At 35.4% G+C, this 16,405-nt stretch overlaps 1 protein-coding gene across 6 annotated transcripts in view; it reads left to right on the top strand.

Moving 5' to 3' along the window:
- The first annotated feature begins 5,077 nt into the window (after positions 1 to 5,077).
- The window catches only part of LOC149786508 (putative inhibitor of apoptosis), an 80,599-nt gene continuing 69,271 nt past the window's right edge, over positions 5,078 to 16,405 (top strand). For 3 of the 6 annotated variants that reach the window (XR_016424938.1, XM_089977001.1, XM_089976992.1), the window contains exons 1-2: positions 6,657 to 6,868; positions 11,429 to 12,675. The gene's annotated coding sequence lies outside the window, so the exon portion shown is untranslated. Of the gene's footprint in view, positions 5,212 to 5,447; positions 5,591 to 6,656; positions 6,869 to 11,428; positions 12,676 to 16,405 lie in introns of those variants that run through there. The other 3 variants (XM_089976996.1, XM_089976995.1, XM_089976993.1) reach the window with 3 other exon arrangements.

Raw genomic sequence — 16,405 nt, 5'->3', positions numbered from 1 at the left:
AGACATATTATATCTGGAAAATGGCACCTCCACGGGAAGTTCCACCTTGCATAACATCATGATGGATGCCACTGAACAGTCAGTAGACCAATCTCCCATACACATTTCACAGTTTGCTGATGACAGCGGAATCTAGGAAGTTGGCAACCCTTTAAGTGAATCGGTTGTGGCGAGCTGCAATCGGGTCTGAATAGGACTGGTCGATGGACCGATAAATGGGGCTGTATTCTTACCCTGGGGAAGACTATAGGAGTATTATTCTCTCCTAAACGTACAACACGTAGGAAACATCCAACGTGCAGACTTAACAATACAGAAATATCATTTGGAAAGGTATCCAGTTTCATGGGCATGCTTTTGATGAGGACCTTACATGGAAAACTTATATAACATAATTGATTAGAACAGAGGTCTCAAAGACGTTGACCACGGGCTGCATGTGACCCGCCAACGGTATCTTGTGGCCCACAAGGTGTCATGAGAGATAACAAAGGTGTTGTGGCCCTTGGGCCATCGAAAATGCCCTCATACTGGCCCCAGGGCTGTTTGACTTTGAAACCCCTGGACTATAAGATGTGGCAGGATCTGAATCTCCTAAGGAACCTAAAATAAAACGAACTTTATATAGATCAAAGATAGATTATTGACGTTATGCTTATGGCTCAGCTTGTCCAGTATTGTTACCGAATCTGGACACTGGTCAATATAAAGCTCTTTATATACATACCGGTGCGCTCAAAAGTACAGCCGGGGAAGAACTACAAGTTTTACTAGGAGAACCACCAATACATCTAAGAAGAGTGGAACTCCTCCTTTGGTACCGTACTAGATTCGTAACTGAGAGATTCCAAAAAAAAAAAAATTAGTCAATAATTGGTCCCGAGCCTGCTGCTCCCCCTTAGACATGAACCTAAATGTATTAACGTACGTGACGAAACAAGTAAAACCATTGTTAATGAGGGCGAAACTTCTCTAAGAAATAGACGGGGGTTATTTACAGATGTCTACAAGTCATCTAAATCAAAGAGAACTACAGTGACGGTGGTAATTCGGGGGGGGGGGGGTAAAGTCCCTCCTATGGCTGCTTCATATATACTATGCACTTTTGGGCAATCCATGAAGCATTAAAATGTATTCAACCACAAAAGCAAAATAAATATAAATTATCAGCGATTTCCTCAGTGTACTACAGTCTCTGCAATCTGGTAATTCGAACAGTAGAGAAAACCTCGATAATAATAAAACAAAACATTCATACAAAATTGCAAGATAATTATAAGTATCAATATCGTCGTAATAAATTCTCTCTCTCTCTCTCTCTCTCTCTCTCTCTCTCTCTCTTTTGTACTAGAATGATTGAACATAGACCTTTTATCCTCGTATGGAGGTATCTTGTTACCGAAGCTGGTGGAGATGTTTAGATTGCCAGTCTTGTTTAGTTTTTTGACAGTGTGATGAAAAAGAAGTTGATTTAAATTGCTTGGTTTGAGTGAACCAAACACCTTTTGTCGTAGGACTGCAATTCAACAAGTTACTATTAATACTCTACTAACTAGTTCAATTACTAACACCTCTCATTCAACACTGTTTTCTGTAAAAGAAATGGTGTACAGTGAAAACCTTAATCTTATACAGAATATCTCTTTCGCCCCTGTCTATAATCATTTGTGCGGAGGTTACAAACCCAAATGGTCCGACCCAGCAACACAACGTTGCATAGGCTGATTTATAAATAATAATGAATGTTCTCATAATTATACTGACATTCTAATAATTTTACATCAATAAGGTCGTCTGAAACCCCCAACCATCAGATCCTACTGCACCTGGCGGCAAAGGGTTAGGATACCCATGTATACTTACCCATTTAAAATAAATCCTTCTTACTCTTATTCTCTATCTATGCACCAACATAGGCAAAGAAATTCAAGCCTATTCAATATTGCAGTAAGAGAACACCTTCGAATTTAGGGCCAATAGGGGATCAAAATTATACCCTAGGATTAAGGCATGTCTTAGAGTGTTGTTGGTGTGGCTCTCTTGTCCCCTTTGACTCCGTGATGGTTTGGGTTGCTCTTGACCCATTTAGGCAAATATCTTTGTTCCTTTTGAGCGGCGGATATCTATGTACGAATATCAGGGCCGGCGCTACCATATAGGTAAACTAGGCAGCCGCCTAACGCGCTGATTTCCGGGGGCGTATTTTAATTTTTTTTTATTGTTTATAAATTCTAAAATTGATATTTTTCGTGGGGAGGGGGCGCCAGAATCTAACCTTGCCTAGGGCGCCAGATAGTCTGGCCGGGTCTGACGCCGGCCCTGTGTACGATAGGAAATATTCAGGCCCGACATGCACCCATATTTTATTTAATTTTCCTGTTAACGCATTACACGCACACGAATTATCCATTTCGCCTCTGTTTAATACATTTTATAAGCTTCGATTGTGGTAAAAATATCTCTTCTCCCTTTTAAGGTCGTATATAAGTGTGATGGTTAAGTCCAACTGAGCTCTCACAGAAACATATCGTCTACATTGCTAATAATGATCTTCAATTTTGGATCAATGTCATACGCAGTTTATACAAATCTATACTACCGACACCGATTAACCTACACCTATTGACGTTTGCGTAAAATAAATCATATGTTTTATTTCTATATTAGCAGCCGACATTTGACTAAACGTGAAGCAAATGATCTACTAATTTTACCTTAAATGAACATAATTTGTTTTTGTTTTTAGATCACATTTTTTTAAAGGTTTCATATGGACGCAGATATGTGCTTGTGCATATAATACTGAGTTAGAAACTGTGGACACTAGTTTCGTATTGTCGAAATCCTGTATATAAGTTAAATTAGTTTCTTCACGTTAGTACACTATATATTTTGGAATTTTTTTCTTCTGGTGCCATGGTATCCCCTGTATATTTCCTACCATCTAGTTTTTGCACAAAATATTCTTCTCGACTAACTGTTTAAAAAATTGTTTTACTCGTTGCAATTTTCCGGATTTATCCGGTATCAACCTACGCATAGCCATTTAAGTCTCCATTCACATGTTCTCGTCACAAGATGTAGACACATGTAGAATCATCTACTCTTACCCATGTATGTCAGATCATCATGGACAATTATCCGGATCACCGATACGAGCGTTTGAAAAAGAAGAATGTATGTGAAGATACAAGGCTGTTTGAAGAGAGTTCTCATCTACGGTTCATAAGTCAGAAGATGATTGAGGAAGGGAAGAATACTTATGTTTTGCCTCCTATGATAACGGAATGATGTTAACGAAAACAATCAAAGACGCTTTTGAGGGCTACTCATATGCCTCGAAAAGATGTGGTTTTGTTTGCCTAAAAAATTGTTTAGTCGGTTGCATAGTTGTTTGTATGTTTGTCTGTTGTATGTGTTATCTCTGTCTCTGTCTCGCCCAAACGTTCTAGGCTTTTTCTCGCTATTTGGTCCCGATTGTGGTCAGCCCCTTGCTACGTTGCTGCTAATCGTCGGTACCGTGACGTCACCTTACCTGTAATGTATGTTCCTATTGTCCCTAGACACGCCCAATACTTTTGTCCTTCCCATGTTAAAATCCTCTATGTTAATTTCACAGTGTCCCCAGACTGGCCTAAAATGATAACTTTCCCATTGTCCCCAGAGTGACGGGACCCTGTTTTTAATGGTAAGTCCCATTGTCCCTAGATTTTCCCACTATACTACTTGCGTACTTCAAAGCATTTTCAGCCAAGCACGATATATCTTGTTAGTCTTCCGTCAAGGTGAGAAAGGCTAATTATATTATATTCTTACATATCCTTCATCTTTCTTTAACATTGTCCTACTTTTACTGTTAACGAGAAACACAATTTATTTACTTATTTCGACAAATTTTGCAAATGCAGTATTGGTCATACATTATTGTCCAGTTATCGTCCTACTTCATGTCACGTAAAACGTCTTAAGCATCGTAATTTTTTTCATACATCTAAAGCTATATTATTCGTTTAAATGTCTTACTGATTCATACACTGATGAATAGATTCTCTTATACGGGGGGGGGGGGGGGGGGGGGTTAGGTGGGGTAGAATCCAGATAGTTCAGACCAAAAGTTTAACAGACATATGGTACGTGTAATTATTCAGATCAGTTTACGTGGTTCTCGACTGATTGTCAGTGCACCTCTAGGCAGTGATGGATATATGGTTTTGCAGTCCAATGACATTAGCAGAGTGCCCCCTCCCTTTTGATCACGACAAATCCTTAAAATCAGAGACTTCTAAGAACTTTACGCTATTAAATAATGATGACATTTAAATAGAGTTTTTTTCTTGTTATTATGTTTTTATCACAAAATAAATACAAATATTTTTAAACTTTCAATCTTTAAAGTCTGCGGTTCCCTATCTTTTTGTTTCCCTAGGTTGGTGCTTTGTCTGCCTAATGGGAACCACCGGCTCTAGGCAAGGCCATTTAACATACTATTACTAAAAAATCAACTACTGTACTGGATCTTCTCCTTCTTCTGCTGCTGCTACTACTATTACTGTTATTTGTACCTTACCTATTACATCAACACATACTATTGTTATATACATTTTTACCTTTACCATACTACTACTACTATTACTATTGCTGCTGCCATTTATATTATGTTTACATATAATATCACTAAAATCATACTACTCAGTGGTTCTTCTACGCCTACTTCAGTAATAAGGTCGAAATAAATAATCTACTTTCCCGGTCTTTTTTTATCATACGGACCAAAGCTATTATGTATATTATCAGTAATCGAAAATAAATTAAGCAGCGGGACAAAACCTGTCTCCCAGATGATCGACGTTTTATTGTAGTGCTAGTGCGTTAATACTTCTCTTCCTGCAACATTTCTTCTTGCACCAAGTCTGAGAGTCAAGTAATTCAGTTGGTAGATCAAATCCCCGGTCATCTTTCAATAAGATACTGCCTAGTTGTGTTAGAAACATCGTTTTTCGTTCGCAATTTGACTCGCGCATGAGCAGAAGGGTAAACGTTGGACTGTTTATATATCCTTGTAATAATTGCAAATAGTAGACGGATGCTATCAAAGAGGCTTGCTAAAGGTCTCACTGTACTAGTTCAGGTCAATTAGTAAATCGTTGGTGTTAAATGATTATTCCTATATTCTTCTATCACAATACAGCACACGTTTTTCATCATATCACGGTATAGTATAGACATATATTCACGTATCCTTGATTCTATTAACTTACAATGTATATATATATATATATATATATATATATATATATATATATATATATATATATATATATATATATAGTATTATTTGTGTTTCATTGGAATCGGACAATACTGCAGCTTGTGAGTTTGTACATTGTTGTTTTCTATGGGTTTAAACCATTTTTCTGCACACAATAAACTATATATTGTGCCCTGTATATTGGGACAGCATACTGGAGGTTGGAAGTATCCGGGAAAACCCCGGGAACAACCATCGAAATACGGGAAGTTACTGTATGACATTCACACATACCTACGTTGGCCACGCCGAGAATCGAACGCACGGGGATAAAGGTGTGATGTAAGTGATATTATATGAAAGGCGTGTGCCTCAGACCACCCGACTACTCAGTCCCCTCTTCTCAACATGGATTGGTCTGGGTCTAACATACACAAATTACGTATTAATTTCTATGTAGTTACTGAACGTGTAAGATATTAGAAGTAATAGTAGGAGTCAATTGGAATCGATTAAATAACATAAAAAGAGAAACATCACAACTTAGGGTCCGAAAATTTAGTTTTAGGACATGGATAGAGTGTGCGCGTAATTTTCTTTCATGCCTCGATAGTTTATTTTGTCCATTTACTTCAAAATAATTTATGTTTGCAACTAATACAATATATATAATGGATATGGTTTTTTGTTGTTATAAATCAGAGAAAGAATGTTAATTATTCGAGGTTCTTTAGCTATTTGAGTACAGGATTTTTTCTCTCACACAAATTCCAGCCGTACCCCCTCTCCTTCCGATAAAATACACTAAAGTAAAAGGTCAATCTCGAATGGATAGGCAGCGTTTGAACAAACTGTAACACTGCTATAGATCTCAATCTTTACTATAATCAAGTGGCCTCCTCCCCCTTTCATTTGTTTTGTCAGGTAAACTATACTAAATGTGCACCATGTGCTGTTTGTTTAATGATTCATCCAGTTACTCTTAAACATTAGTCATTCATATTATAGCAAATTCTGTCTCAGATATAGTTACGGACCGACCAATTTTATGTTGGCTGGGTCGGACCTGGGTTCTTTTGATAAAGAAAGTACGGCCTCTTCAATGGCTTAATATGTTCTTGCTCTGATTCATAGTAAATATAATACATTATATCCATCATATTAGTTATATTCTTGAGTGCAAAGAAAATAAACTTTCACGGCTGAAATAAATCCCAGCCCGCTTATCTCTCCTCCCCCCAAAAAAGAAAAATTTATATGGCCACTCTAATACTACATGAACATTCAAACATATCCTTAAGCACTTGCACTGCCTAGCCCTTTGTCTATATTTAGATGTTTTGAATGTGTTCCTATAAATAGTACCTACTTTTCCAGCGGAATAACCCAACAGTCTGCAGTAGCTAAACAATGCGATTATCTCTTACTTTTTCTTAACATAAAGAACACATCGTATTTATGTAATTGATAATGTTTAGAATTTTTTCTTCAACATTATATCCTAATGCACGGTTAATGCGGGAATATTGCTGAGTAGAATGTTCGGCAATTTCTTTTGGATATACATCATAGAATGCATCAAATACCTGGGAATTGATTCAAGGTTAAAGGATCAGTAAGGTAGGTTCATGGATAAATATATTCCAGAAATCCCAGCGTACTTTAAATGCATTATCAAATGTCGGTAGTGACAGGCTGACAATTCAAAAGTACATTCATGACATCAGTTACTATGAATTGCCTCATTAATTCTTGTTCTGACTAATGTGATACGATTTGCGACAACCCTGGAACTGATTACCTTATTGTGTATTTTATTTTGTGTATATGACGCCTTTCCGGAAAAGGATTAGCTCTCCAAGGTGACAGTTGCTTGATGTTCTGAATGACCATTACGTCCGCACTAACTGATATGTATGGTGTTTGCTAGAGTCAGATTATTACAGTGGTATGCTCAATAACGTTTACAACGTTGCTACCATGAAGAATTAAATAAAACTACAAAAACAAAATAGAAGGAACATGATTTTCGTTATGGTCATTTCCACGTACGGACGAAACGCTTGACACGTGATAATACAAATGAATATTAGTTCCAATTAAGCAATAGCTAATGGTACTGAAATATGAAGATCTATTTTTCCTTATGAATGTAAATCGTTTGAAAAGACTCATATTTTTATATAGCTAGTTTGCAACAAAGCAAAGAATTAATATTTTTTTTTTCGCTTCCTAGATGGGTTGGTTGCTGTATGTTTTAAATAACTTGTAGGACTTTGAAACTTGTTTCAGAAGCAACAGAATACCAAATGCTTTGTCTATAGGCACAACAAAGTAGCCTGCATCACCTGACTCAGATAAAAGTTTGGATTAGAAGTCCTTCTCTCTGATCGATAAACTTGCAATACATCCACAACATTTTATTTCTAAACAATTAAATAATCAATGTCGGACTATGCTCATTATATTTATTCTGGGTTTCATACATTTTTCTCACTTTCCCAATCTTAGTTTAGGTGGCAGCGTCTGTTATCTGTGTGAATTGCATGCAAGTCATAAACATTTATTAACTATCGAGCACTATGTCGGTCTTGCTGTATTCAAACTTATATATCTATCCATCTGTCTTTCGATTAATCTCACCTATCATTTTGCTTTATCTCAGATATTTCTCGAATTTCATTTTTAAATGTCATCTCCCTTTGCTCAAATAAAGACACCCCCCCACACACATTGCATTACCCTTTGTCGAGTGGCCGTCTATCCTTCTAAAAGCTATTCAAAATGCATATTTTTTCATTTTTTCTTTGTCTCCGATCCTATAAATCCTAGGGTAATGTAACTTAGTTACTACTGTATGTTTTTGAATAGTAACTGATACACATTAAGCGATACTGACCACAGTGGTCGCTACTCGGAATATTTAACGAAATGCAAGTTGGTATAGATTTACAATAGCTTTTAAATTATTTTGCCCCTGAGATGATTTCGTGGACATTACACATATCAGGATATATTTGACTTGCAGATTCAGCTTCAAGGTCTGCATAACAAAGTGATTTTCGAAACATCGCTTGTTATCCCCCTGTCTTTTGTTCGACTTTTATGTGAGCATGTGGTAGGGTGTTGTAGCTGACTGTTCAATGTTAAGTGAATCCTTCCAAAAGGCGTAGTTACTTGAATTTTATTATATCATGAATTTTGTAGGTAGTGGGCTTTTGTCGAGTCGTTGTTGAGTTGTAGCAGCGGCGGTAGTGGTATATAGAAGCATTCTGATTTTCCGAAGGTTCTATAGTACGAACGAAAGGCTCACAGTTTCGAAAGTTAGTTAATTCAAGGAGTCATCAACCCGGGAGAGGGGTTAAATGACTCTAAGGTTCGGTGGTCGGAAGGCACGTTAATTTGAATGTTTATTGGTTCGATGAAAGCGTACAGTGTTCCGAAGGTTCATTGGTCCGAAAGAAGGATTCAATGTTCCGAAGGTTCATTGATCAGAAATAACGGTTCAGTAGTGAGATTGCTTAGAGATTCGAAGGTACACTAATTTGAACCAATGCAACTATAGTCCAAAAATTGAATATTCAAATCAGTGACTCTAATTTCAAAGACCTTTGGAGAAAAGAACCTTCGAACGCATGAAACCTTTTTTCAAATATTTTGGGACTAATGACCTTCGGAAAAATGAACGTATGTTGTCAAAATCCTTCGGAATAAGATATCTTCGAACTGTGAACCTCTAGAACTAATTTCATCGACGTTACAAACCTTATGAACAATTAACCTTTGTCTTTCTACCCCAATATTCTTCGAGCTTAAGAACCTTGGGAATAACGAAACTTTGGGTAAAATGATCTGAAAATATAACTGCTTTTATAAAAATAGTTCGGACTTTTGAACCTGCAGACAAATGGACCCTCCGAAAATCGAACAGTTGCCCTTTAGCACAATAGATTAAATCGTGGAATGAAAATTTTGACTATATAACATTTAAAAACATTTTTTTTCAAATATGACGATTGTTTTCTTATTGATGCGTAACAAATAGTTTTGTATGATTGGCGGTGTCATCTTTTAGAGCCTTTATGTTTATGAATTTTATTTTTAAAAAGTATGGTCCCTCAAAATCCTATATATGCAGCTTCCAAAGTTATCACAAGATTTCGCCCGCTCTTAGAGGCATAATTAAAACAAATGGTAAAATAGTTTCCATTTCCTCTCTGTACAATTCCTTGAGTGCATAATAAAAATGATACAAAGTATTATTTAATTATACGAACATAAACATTTGTAATTTCTTAATTGTTCAGGGACACCATACTTAACAAGGTATTCCAATACTCCGTCATTTGTAGATCAGCTATAAATGTTTATTGCTGAAAACATTTGAATGCTAAATAAATTATTGATGAAAATATGCTTTGTAAAACACCATAAATCTGTCTTTTATTATCTTGTAGTCAGGGACAGTTTATATGATTTTATTAATTTCACGTAGACTGCTATTGTTTGCTTTTGTTATTTTGGGATTGGCCGAATAATTTGCATTAATGTAATTGGAGTAGTCTGTTTCAGTTCTTGCTGATGATTTAATTGTTAGGGTGGAAAATCTGCATGCATGAATTAAGGAAGAATGTTTCAATCCCTCATACAGAATCTTCTTTCAAATTCTTAATTATATGTTATATATTAACAATGAAATCGTAAAAGTTTGACGGCTTGAGGCAAAATTAAGGGCAGAAAAATAACCAATACTTTTGTACATCACTTTATATATATATATATATATATATATATATATATATATATATATATATATATATATATATATATATATGCGTTGTGTGCAACGACCACCTTCTTCTCCATGAGATTGTATAGCTCAGCCTAGATCGGAATCGCTTATCCAACATGATTGCTACAGCGGTAATCTTCATATTCTTTTGATCCCTACGCATGCATGCGTATATCAACATGGGGTTTTCAGTAAAAGAAAACAAACCTTTTATGATGTCTACTTGGTCTTAAATAATGTTGGTGTCGTCTTGACATCCAATATGAGCGCAAAAGCCCCCGTCTATAAAGTCCTGTTATTGCGAATCCTCGTAAAAAGAAAGTCATATCAGCATGGTGTTTTCACCGGAATGCTTGTTTTTGGTTTTCCCGTTGTTGTCAATAACAGCTGTGCCGCCATAGTAGCAGCGACTTGAACATCGTTTTCTACACCTCCTAGCAAGAAAGTCTCATCAACTTTGCATTCTCATCTTAAGACTTATATTGACTACAAAAGAAACGGGTTCAAAACTTACATCCAGTATGACCGCCATGGATGCCATCTTAAACATCTTGTGATTGCTATTCCTCCTTAATGAAAGGTCATATATACATTAATTTTTCAGCAGGAGGCTAATCGTGACCTATAGTTGGTGATGAATAGAAATGGTACCAATAGGCTCTCAATTATAGCCTGCCATAACGAACATACAGAAAATCGTGTCACTAATTCTCTTGCATGGATATGAGATACGGGTTGTAATTTTGTTAGTTTGGCCTTAACGAAAAATAAGTCCATCGTACGTCCAATGTAGCTGCTACATTTGCACATTTGCAGATCTTGTTGCTCAAAAGTATCAGAGATGTTTTCAACACCCTGCAGTTAAGAGAAAGAAATGTTCTTATCTTGATTCCTGTAAATTCTTTTCGGAAAGTAGAGCGTTAGTCACCTCGAGGGACTCTTGCTATTTTCCAGAATAAAAAAGTAATCATACCTCGAGAATAAAGCAATCTGCAAACGTTAAGTTATCTTAATGGTAGGAAACTGTACATGTATGTTGCAAAGACCATTATATGAATATTATAGCAATTTATTGTGTAATATGTGGCAATATTCCTTCTCTGATTTTCAAAGCGGTGTATTTAAACTCATTTTCTAATTAACAAATGACCGTAATTTCTAGCGAGACACCTTCCTTACCAATAATTTGACACGTCAGGTACGCATCTGCATTCCATGTGCATCTTTTGTGACAAGTTCCATATGCAAACACAAAGATGTGTAACTAAGAATCCCAGTTGGGATTTATCACTTAACACATGATTATATATTTTCACTTAAAATTTTAATTTACTGAATTCCATGCATTTTCTTTTACTGCAAGTTTGTCTTTCTTTTCAACGTTACAGAAGGAGTGTACTGGACTTTTACAATTGGAGATCCAAGCAAGATGGTTCAAGTTGACACAGGAAAAAATATGCATTCAGCAGAGTATGATCAAGTTTATTTTGGTACAACGGTGTTTCGAGGGAATCATCCATTCCTTCATGGAGGGATGTTTACGCTAGGATACTGCAAAATGAAAAGGAAAAAAGGAACAAATGGTATATATCATTATGCCAAATCATTTTTTAAAAGAGAGAAACATATTAGCAAATTACATCTGTTAATAAACTATTGAATTTTAATGGCTACTTGCTTGTGAATATCATTATTGAAATGTTGCTTATTCAACTTTAGTTGGCTTGACAGGTGGGATCAACGTAAACAAAATACAATAATATTTAATTTTCTTTCTGATCCCGAAAGTCTTTGACATTGAAAATCTTCAGAAAAATGTACACCATTATCATACGAAAAAACAAATAGAAGGATTAGAACTGAGGGAGTCAAATGGAAGGCAAATCCCAGAAGCATCTTATCTACATTAGTCTATACTGTGAGTGAATGAAAAACAATTCTTTTTCAGACAGTACCAAAAACCACAAAAGAACGTATACATCGAGGTTTTGTCAAGAATTTCCATTTTATTGGAATTTAATCGTGAATATCACTTCGAAGCTTTTGTTATGAACATATATGTGTCGAGACACAATATATTCAAGGGGAGAGTTTGTATCTTGTGCGTTCAACGCCATGTTTCAGCACATGTAAGGCTATACCTGGCAGCCAGTATATTTGGTGGAGGAAGAATATATGAAACCCGGAAAGGACCACTGACCCTCGGAAAGCTACTTGAACGCTTTCCCACATACCCACGCTGGCTGAACAAAGACTACCACTCACGCAGACAGAGGTGTGATGTCAATAATTTGTAAAGGCAGGAGCCTTAGACCTCTCGGCCACACGGGACCCCCTATTAAGATGGTGAGATTCGCAGGGAAATTATTTCAGGAGAAAAGAAAGGTGATATTTTAATCGTGTGAATCAGTGTCTTATACAAACGGGTTTTATGCTTTTGTGAAAGTGTTAGTGACGAATCATTCTGGAAAAAAGAAAATGTTTGGTTTCATTATGAACACTGATTCCAAAATAATCAATGGTCTCATCTTCCTTTCTGGGAATATTTCCAGTTTTGGTGTGGAACGATGGAGATACAACTTGATCTTTGTGTCGGCACACGTTTCTAATATGACTGAGTCAGTTCTTTGACCAGGTAAGATTTAGAATAGTTTACTTGAATACAGATATCTATCCTTTGGAACAAAAAAACCCAGAACACCAAGGGATGTTTCTAATCTGCCTATTTAAAGTTACGATTAAATGACGTGAAAGTGAATGGAAACGAGAGACCACAACTCGCACTCGTTAACACGATTACATCCATCTTCTGCAAATGTTTAGCGAAATTAACTCTCTCTTTCTCTCTATATGCGTGCAGTATGTAATAGTTTCGACTTTTCAGCGAGCATCTACGATACTTTACAACTTTAGATAAGTACTAAATCAAATAGTAATAAACGAACACTTCTTAGGAAACAGATGGACGCACATCTGTCCACAAAAAGCGAAAGTCCTTGGGCAATCAGAGCTCTGTTCCATCTCTATATTAACTGGAGCTTATCCTATATTCTTATGCCTATTACGTTACAGATAAACAATTTTCTTATGTGATAACGTGCAGACGATTATCACCAAATCAATGAAGCAATCAATCAGTTCTTTAACCCATTTGTCTATATCGTTTGTAAATAAACAATAATCGATTATTGATTATTTGAGTTTCATTATATATTTATGTCATTCAGTTAAGGGGGATTGATACTCGTCTAAAATCCCTCGAGGTCTTTTAGTATAAACCCACAAGGAATGATAATCCAGATGGGCTGTTTTGATTAGATCTTATCGATATATGATCTCGTAAGAGTTGTCTAGCATTGGATCTCTATGTATAAACAAGCGGACACAGTCTGCTGCATCAATGGTAAACGATATGTTCGTGTCAGCAGTGGCAAACGGATACTGAATACAGAGATGTCAGTGTCACAACACCATACCAAATTACATAATTACTACAAGTTTTGCCAAGTAACCGTATGATTTGAAAACAAAACTAAACTAAACAATCTTATCTCTAACCGAGAATGCTTGAACTGAGAAACGGTTTAGCACAGTGATTATATTTATATTGCTTCAAATCCACTTTTGTATATTATTTTTTAATATTGATACTATTTTTCGAAACAAATTTGTCAAAGGAGAGAGGTCTTTCTAAGTGATATATACGTTTTTATTTGCTTTGATGATTTATAATAATCATGTCTTTGAATTTTTGATATAATGTTTTTCCTTTTGTGATAGAAAATTTACAAAATCGAAGTTTGTACAAATTGTGTACGGAATGATTCGTTTTAATGCATGTATTCTATTAATTATCACGTGGTCCTCTTGAAAAGTAATGATGCTTAATGCGTTTTTGTTCAGTATAAGTTCCCTTTATATCGCAGGTTTGCAAGAACCGATACTGAAACAGTAATATGTTACATCTACAGAAAAGATGATTATCATCAACATCAATGTCAAGTGTTTTCTTTCCATCAAGAAAGATAAGATAATAATTAGCACGAAATAAATTGCTAAGGTCGTTGTACTATGGCGGTTTTACCTGAGGATCACTTAATTAATCTCTTCTGACGAGGATCGCCTGTTATTCATATGATGCGAAAAAGTAATCAATATGTTCTTCCTCAACTTATAATCTTCTATAAACTGGCAGTGTCATCTAGAAAATGAACGCAATGTGATAAGCAGAAAGCCTAATTAAGCCTCGGAAAAATAGACACAACGCCATTATTACGTTTAGGCTCGTACAAAACGTAAAAGAAAAGAGTGAATACAACAAGCTTTGTAAACTTTAACAAGTAATTTATTTCCCTATAAAAACAAGGTAAAACTGAGAAAAAGAACTTACGGTTTTACGAATCAAATCCAAAAGTAATGCAAGAATAACCTAATAATTAAAAACTAGAAGTTCTAGTAATAAGAAGTCCTAATGAAACTTAGTTCGGATCCCGATGAAATCCAAAATGGGAAACGATGACGTATGCTGTAGTCAGCGTCGTACAGATGTGTCAACATTACTTTGTTGAATCAAAGAAAATAATATTCCAGTGTTTGAATTCTTTGTAAATTTCGATAACTGTCCTTGTCAAAGAATTAATTTAGAGCACAGGTAGTTCCAGCGAAAAATAATCTCTTGGAATCCAAATGATATGAGGAAAATTTAAAAATCCAACTCCAACTGATCACAGCAGAAACCTTTAAGTGTCAATGGTTTAAAACTCGACTGCCCTAAATTCTCCATAGAAAAGAGTTATACACTAATTTAAAACGCAAAACAGATTCCCGTATGAGGGTCACACGGTCATGTTTCTAGAACAAGATAGAAGCTTTTTACATGCCTAACATCACGTACTCCCAGGATGCCGTCGATTTCACTTTATGACTCTTAGTCTGAGAAAGAATAAGGAGAAAATAAACAAAGTTGTTTACTTCATCTCTCACTGATTTCTGAATCAAGGTCATGAACTAGGTCAGCATTAACTACAAAGTTTATATTATTAGTTTATGAAAAACAGTAAGGTCAAAGAGAACTGAACTGATTTTCTGGAAAATGTCAACTCTAGTAAATAAAGTTACATTACAATAACATATAATGGAATAAAAAAAATTAAAACTAACAAACAAACAATTAAATTAAATCAAATATAAATTAAATCAAATATACATAACACCATTATCATAAAAGTCAAATGAACATTGAAATCAAACATTGAGAATTCAAGCAACGATTTCCGCCCTTTTATTCTCAATGTTTCTTCTAATTGCAAGTTCCACATACGTGATTCACCACTTAATTAATCAGAATAATTAAATAGCGATTACAGTACCTGATTTTGTGGTCGAATCGACCATATCTTATTGATACATTACTGCACATTCAAGTTGGAAATCACAAGCCATCTTGAATTAATCTGATTCGCTACTTTGAATATAAGTGTTGGACGTCTTTACTAAGATGTCGCTCATTGGTGAGTAAATCTAGACAGCCCTCACCAGATGACTTTGTTTTGCAAGATGTGACCAACGTTTATTACAAAATAACTAAAACACGCCCACCCGGTTTCAGTTGTCGCAGATAAACTTTGTTTTGGTGAGATCAAGGGATCATGAATTAATGAAAACGGTTTTTGAATGGGATAATTGAAATCAGACTCGGTAACCATAAAACTGTCCGATCGCAAAACTTAACGCAGAATCCGGGCTTCAAACTTAGAAACTGTACAAAAGTCTTTCAGGATTTGTTAAATAAAATAAATATGCGGAGAACAAAATATTTTACTCTAAATATAGTAGACAAAAGTTTATAATGTTCTATATCTGTTATGAATCAGTGTGACAGTGAGGTAAGACATTGTTATCATAAAACACTGAACTTGAATCTGAGACTGAGTTTCTGTTATCAGCCATTCAGAAGAAGCTTTCAAAAGTAACGTCATTTGCGATTGCTTGAAAGACATTCCGATGCTCATGAACCTTATGATTTCAAGGCCCGATGGGCATATTTTTCTTAAATGAACTTATGTTCACACAGGCCACGAAAAGTGAATGTAACGGGGTCATTTGTGTCATTTATTCAATCAACACAAAAGGTGCATACATAAACATATTCACAGAATATATTATACATTTCGACATCATATATATATATATATATATATATATATATATATATATATATATATATATATATATATATATATATATATATATATATATATATATATATATATATATATAACGTGCCAAGATTCCCAGCATGGTCACAATCATTCGCCAACGTCGCATCAAATGGTTGGGCCATGTTCGACGGATCCTCAAAGACC

This window comes from Sinohyriopsis cumingii, chromosome 12 (genome assembly GCF_028554795.1).
Source record: "Sinohyriopsis cumingii isolate HCF-2022 chromosome 12, ASM2855479v2, whole genome shotgun sequence".
Classification (NCBI taxonomy): domain Eukaryota; kingdom Metazoa; phylum Mollusca; class Bivalvia; order Unionida; family Unionidae; genus Sinohyriopsis; species Sinohyriopsis cumingii.
This window is presented reverse-complemented; position numbering and strand designations above follow the sequence as displayed.